Source organism: Enoplosus armatus, chromosome 11, assembly GCF_043641665.1.
Source record: "Enoplosus armatus isolate fEnoArm2 chromosome 11, fEnoArm2.hap1, whole genome shotgun sequence".
NCBI classification, from domain to species: domain Eukaryota; kingdom Metazoa; phylum Chordata; class Actinopteri; order Centrarchiformes; family Enoplosidae; genus Enoplosus; species Enoplosus armatus.
Window position 1 is genome coordinate 17,390,422 of NC_092190.1, and position 6,441 is coordinate 17,396,862.

General features: G+C 38.8%; 3 non-coding genes across 3 annotated transcripts; all 3 read left to right on the forward strand.

The window, feature by feature from the left end:
- Nucleotides 1-1,954: 1,954 nt before the first annotated feature.
- On the forward strand, nt 1,955-2,026 carry trnaa-ugc (transfer RNA alanine (anticodon UGC)). Its single transcript has one exon. It is a non-coding gene; the product is annotated as a tRNA-Ala (tRNA).
- A 799-nt stretch (nt 2,027-2,825) lies between these two features.
- trnaa-cgc (transfer RNA alanine (anticodon CGC)) lies at nt 2,826-2,897 on the forward strand. The gene has a single exon. It is a non-coding gene; the product is annotated as a tRNA-Ala (tRNA).
- A 753-nt stretch (nt 2,898-3,650) lies between these two features.
- On the forward strand, nt 3,651-3,722 carry trnaa-ugc (transfer RNA alanine (anticodon UGC)). Its single transcript has one exon. It is a non-coding gene; the product is annotated as a tRNA-Ala (tRNA).
- Nucleotides 3,723-6,441: the final 2,719 nt, after the last annotated feature.

Sequence of the window (6,441 nt, forward strand, 5' to 3'; positions counted from 1 at the left end):
GCACAAATAATCTCTCAGCATGTTTCAGCTGGAGAGTAAACGTATAAAAATAAAGCAATATACAAAAACAAAAAGTCAGAGGAGCGTCGATGACAGTGCAGTTATTTTGCAGTTGTTTGTCTGTCTTGTGATAGGCTACCAGACGACAGCTGCGAGTGTCTGTTTGTGTCATAGGAACATCACAAGATTTGAGTCATAGAATAAATGCATCTTAGCCTAAATCACAAAAGAGAACAGCTTCTTCTGCTCGCTATTGAGACGCAGCAGATTCACTCAGAGTCAGCTGCCCAAATTAAATCCCACTCTTAGTTTAATCAATATGAGGAGCTTTTCTCTGCGCAAAGAGAACGGTGAGTTGAGATTTTAGAGGAAAAATACAGCGTCAGCATCTAACTCGATGTTCCCTCGCTGGTCAGTTTAATCAAATCAAACCACCAGCAAAGACCCAGAAACTTGAGATGTACTATATTAGATTAAATTCCCTTCATATGCTGCTCTGACAGACACTGAACTGATGTAGATATACTTATAAGGCCTGGGACGTCATTAGAGATCCAGCTGAAAGATGAGGGTACACGCACGCGATGCCTTTGTCACACCCATGCAAGAGATGTCACTGACTGAGAAACGGCGACATAAATTAATAATGAAAAAGATACCTGCTCTTGTTACAACACAGGTGCTGATCTATGATGACACTCGACAGGCAGGTGTGACATGAGGTCATTTAGGTAACACACTGGAGGCACCAACATCTGCTGTAACTGGAATAGATCTGAATCAACACTGCATGAACACATGGCTACTATTTCATGACGTATAATGTACACATCTTGAAAATAACATTGTCAGCATTATTATGACAGAACAGTAAGACTAACACTACTCTCTCAGTCAGCAAGCAAATGTCCCGCTACATAATACCTCAGTTAATCATCATGATACTATTTTACTCACCTGTATCGGTGTTACAGTGGTGGGAAAGAACTAAGCACATTTACTTAAGAACTTGGCATTAATCGGTATTTCTCATAATGGCTTTGAATCAAGTGACTATGTGTAAAGGGAAAAGCAGAAGCTTATACAGACCACGGAGAATTATCCGCCAACTCTGCAGCTTTTTAGCCTCTTTGATCTTATTGTTGCAGCGGCAGGCAGCCGACAAACCCTCTGTCCTACTGCCCAACACACACATTAGACAAACTGAATACTGTGTGTAGTAAGCGAAAGAGAATATAGGGACTTGTCTATCCACTTAATAAGGATAAAGATAACATGTCAGTCCCTCATGTCTTCTGCCTTCAGTATTGTGACACTGACTGATTTATTTGTTTGTCTCAATGGTCTGTTTGTCTTACCAACAGTTTGTCATAAAGCAAGATATTTCAACAACTACTGGCCAGAGCTGTGAGATGTACCATGCATTTTGGGGGAATGAATACTCCAGTAGCTCCACTGTTGGAGCAGTTGGGGGATCAGTGTCATGCTCACCTCAACGGTGGCTGCTGGTAATCTTATTTCTTCATCCACATTTTTTCTAACATCCAGCCTACTGTTGTCCATCCATCTCTCTGGATAATGTGCCACCGCACACCATCACCGTGTTCAAAACTAATAAAAGCAAATAGTTCCCTCTTGTGTCCATTTTGTGCCATCACCCAACCTATAGTATCAGTACTACACTGCTGTGAAGACCTCTGAGTACAGTGATACTCCCGCTGGGTCTCCTGCAACAGAGAACAGCAGAAAGCATGTTTTAATTTAAATACTTTTATAATTGGTAACAAACATACCCATAACATGTTCACAAACACACACACACACACACACACACACACACACACACACACAGTAAAACATAGTTTTAGAGTATCACAGGTTGAGTCAGGAATAGTGAAATCACACTGAAATGCTGAAGAATAGACAAACAGATGGAAGGTAGCATTTAGAAGAAGGGGATGTAGCTCAGTGGTAGAGCGTGTGCTTTGCATGTACAAGGCCCTGGGTTCAATCCCCAGCATCTCCATCACAACTTTCTTATTTGATAACATGCTCACACTGACTGATCCTGTTATACCTGTATCTATCACACAGCAGGTGGACGGGACGCTCCCCTCCAGGTTCCTGTTGGGACACTCATCAAACCCTCTGGAAAGACAAAAACATTTACTTCCTTTCTCATTTCATTTTCAGCTGCCAGAAAAACCTCAGAGTGGCTGTGTGTGTGTGTGTGTGTGTGTGTGTGTGTGTGACAGTGTATGTTGTGCAGCGCCTGATGAGTTGAAGGGTGACAATTTTGAATCCGTTGCTGGTTGTCGACGTCCCGAACACAGGGCCTCAGAGTCAATCCATAAACCAGGTTGGAGACATGACAACAGTCAGACTGGAGGCTTGTTTTCTCCGCTCTGTGCATGATTCAGTAGTATGCAGGGGGAACTGAAGAGTGGGATGAGGGGTAGTGTGAGACAAAGACATTTTCAGAGCTGATTGTACATGGGGGTGCCCCATGTTCGAAATAAACGCCAGAAAAGTGCTCTTAGATTCCCATAAAGTAGATAAAACACGATAAAGTGTGCAAGAAAACGTGACGTTGAGCCGGTCGAACAGCAGCGACATGCCACTAGTCAATCGTCATAAGACACTAAAACAAGAGTGCCACAAGCCAGTAAAATGGCAGCAGCATACCAAAAACCATCAGTGACATACTTTTTGATCTCTGCGTCACTCCACTTATAGAGATGTCGTAAAAGCGCTCTTAAATGTTTCCATGAAAGCAATGAGTTACAGTTTTTATGAACCAAACCATACATAGATGTATGTACAAGGGGGATGTAGCTCAGTGGTAGAGCGTGTGCTTCGCATGTACAAGGTCCTGGGATCAATCCCCAGCATCTCCATCACTTATTTGATAACATACACAGTGATTGAGTGATCCTGTTATAACTGTATTTAGCACACAGCAGGAGGACAGGATGCTTCTCCATCATCACCTGCCTCTAATAATAAACACAGCTGTATGTACTACATAGAGGAAGGCTTGCTTTGAAGGTACTCTATGTAACAACTTACATGTATTAACGGCTTTTTATTGCCAATGTGTGAACGGATTGTAATGTAACTTTAAAAAAATGGGCCTGTGGACTGATTTCTATGTAAGGGACTTGGGACATCAAAACAGTCACAGTTACGTTCATTCTTCAACTTCTGTTGTTACATATAGTATCTATCTATCAATCTATCTATCAATCTATCGATCAAATGTATTTTTGGACATTCAAAATTATATTATGGATGTCTGGAATGGTTTTTCATTTTGGATATCTCAAATTAAAAATATGACTAGTAACAATTGGATTGTAGATATCTGAAATGAGAGTTTTTCCCTTGTAAGACTTCTATTGCAGATATCCAGAATGTTCTTTCTAGGTATGAAACATGTAATTGTGGAAATCTGAACTTGAAAAGCCCAATACACATGAATGGCAAAAGTGGCGTCATTTGTCCTAGGAAGAATGATGCTGTGGATATCTGAAATGTTCTTTTCGACTCGGAAGAATCAAATTATAGATGTCTGCAATATATATCCAGTCTAGCTAGTCAATATTAAAAAATGTAATAACTAAAATGCTGAGAAATTAGAGGAAAACAAGGGGGATGTAGCTCAGTGGTAGAGCGTGTGCTTTGCATGTATAAGGTCCTGGGATCAATCCCCAGCATCTCCAGTGTTTTAATAGCTTTAATAGTAAATAAAACAGGTGAATGCGCTGTTGAAAAATGAGGATTTGATTGTAACTACAGCATAACAGATGGACACTGGAGAAGTTTTTTTTTCACGTATAAGAGACTTTGACATGTCGCAGTAGGATGAGCACAGGTGTAAACGATAAAATGAATGATGGCTGAAAATAAATGACGTTCATCAGGAGGCATTTCCAGAATTAAACCACATTTATTGCTTTTTTTTTGAGTAAACACATTTTTCATTTCCTATCTCAATGCATTCATCCATCAAAACAAATTAACATTCTGCAATCAGTTCCACTGATCATGTCTTTCTATAAATGTATGAAGTTACAAAAATATAGACTTAGTTGGAAAAATAATAAAATCAAGTCATAAATTCAGTCAGGTTATAGCCTCATAGCCTGAAACCTCCAACAAGTGTAAGCTTTACAAAAGATCATGACATGTTTGACATGTTTTAGCCCAAAAGTATATGCACTTTACCTTACTTTTAAAAAGAAATTAGGTTTTTGTTCATTTCAGTGCAATAACATACGACAGGACTTTTCAAAATGGTTCCCGCTTACAACTGTATTATTTGACAATAATGTCATTAATAAGAAAAGGTGCCTAAAAGAAAGGAAATAAATCCATAAATGAGTTTCAGAACTGAAAACTACAGGTGATTTGTTGACATTGGGCTAAGACATGCAAAACATCTGTACTGTTCTTTCACCTGGTATTAACAGAGGCCAGAGAGGCGCAGCTGAACGCCTTTGTGTCATCCACCCTTAGATGTTACATCTGTATTACACTACACTGCAGTGGTTTTAAATCGCAAAAAGAAAAACATGTAATTGACTGTCCCAACACATACAGGTTCCGAGGGTATAAATTCTGCTAAAACTTGAGTGAGAATAAATACAGTACAAACACATTTCACTAACGCTGAGATGGTAGGAATTACGAGAAAATAATCGGATTTGATCGGAATGCAATGGCTGCTTTGCTGTCATTTTGGCATGTTTTTTGTTGCATTGTGCAGTTCAATCTGAGCTTTCTGCAGCTTCTTTTATTCCTGACAACATAAAAACAAGCTCAGTTCATCAACAGTCAGTAATACAGCGGCAGCACATGCAATACTGTGAATGCAGCTGCTCCACAAAAACAAATCGTGTCGTAATGTAACATGTAACTCTGGATCTATATCTTAAACACATCACAGCTCTCAGTGGATTTGTGTAACGAATACTTCCTTAATTACTGTGGAACATCTGACTAACAGTCACTGGTGGTGGGATGTAATCTTAATCTTTGACTCCATGGAGATGCTTAATATCCAGACAGGGTTGTGGGAGGTTTCTGATATGATAAAAGACTGATTTAAACTTTTAGTACGTCTCTAATAAATAACTTAAATCAAATATCAATTATATAAAGTAATACAATTCCTTTAAAAATATCCTTTCCTTTTGAAAAGTATTACTTTGATGCCCCAAAAAGATTTTGATCTGAAAATACAGTAATTTACAACACATACAGATGGATTCAAAAGGATCAAAATAAACTGATATAATTTGATGATATAATTATAATAGAATACTGGATTTAAACACACAGTGATAGACAATCATGCCATACATATGCCATATTTCTTTCATTTAAGTAAGTGCAGTAGTTCATAAGAAAGCAGTGAAAAAGTTTAAAATGTCTCACAATGTGAATTAATTCTTTAAAAATGATTGGCTGCACATCAGGCAGTCATCACTGCTTCAGGGGGGGCAACCTTCCACCAAATGTGACTGAAATCTGTGGAGTTTTTGACAAATCCTGCTCACAAACAAACTGAAATCATAATGTCCTCGATGGAGGGAAAAATATTACATATATATGGAATATTTGTCGTCTATCACTCTCCTGGCTGGTCGGTGGACTAAACTAAAAGAAAACTGTCAGTGCAACATTAAAAAGTGTTCCTTGTCAGACTTGTTCACACACAAACACAACACAAAAGATCATCAACAGAGGAATGAACATTTCCTTTATGCTTAGCTAATCACTCTTCCCTCATTCATTATTTTAAGTACAAAATCATTTCCCACTGTGGTGACATGTTACTGTCCTACTGGTCAGTTAGTTATGAAGAAATCAGAAGTTCAGACCTGAGATAAACTGAGTTATGTTAGTTTCTTAGTTTCAACATGCAGAAGCATGCACAGGTTGGGGTTGTAGTACAGGAGAGTCCAAGTGTTTAAAAAAATAAATAATAATAATTGAAACAGTCTCAAGAAGTCGGTTTAGTGTGATGACTCTCCTGCTGTCAAAAGATGTAAAAGGGTCTGGATTAGTTTGGGGGGTGAGAGGGGATGCTAATGAAATGGAGGACTGTTTTAGTCATATGTAAACAAAGTATGATGATTTGCATTGTTTTACGTTTGCAGGAACGTTCAGTTACATGAGAAATGAAGCTTTTGTTCCCTTTTTATTACCTGCAGCTTTCTGACCTGGTGAGTTCGGTTTGGCTTCTGAGGAAAGGTACTATCAATCCGCACTAAGTGCCTCAAGCTGTTTACTTTGTTTAAAACACAATTCAATTTTCATACTTTCAACAAATGAATTTACAGTGGTTGGAGATGAAAAGAAAGAACTTGCTGTAAAATACTAAAAGGAGGTGAAACGCTCTGCCCTCCCCCTCCCATCTCTCTGTGCAGCCTCCCA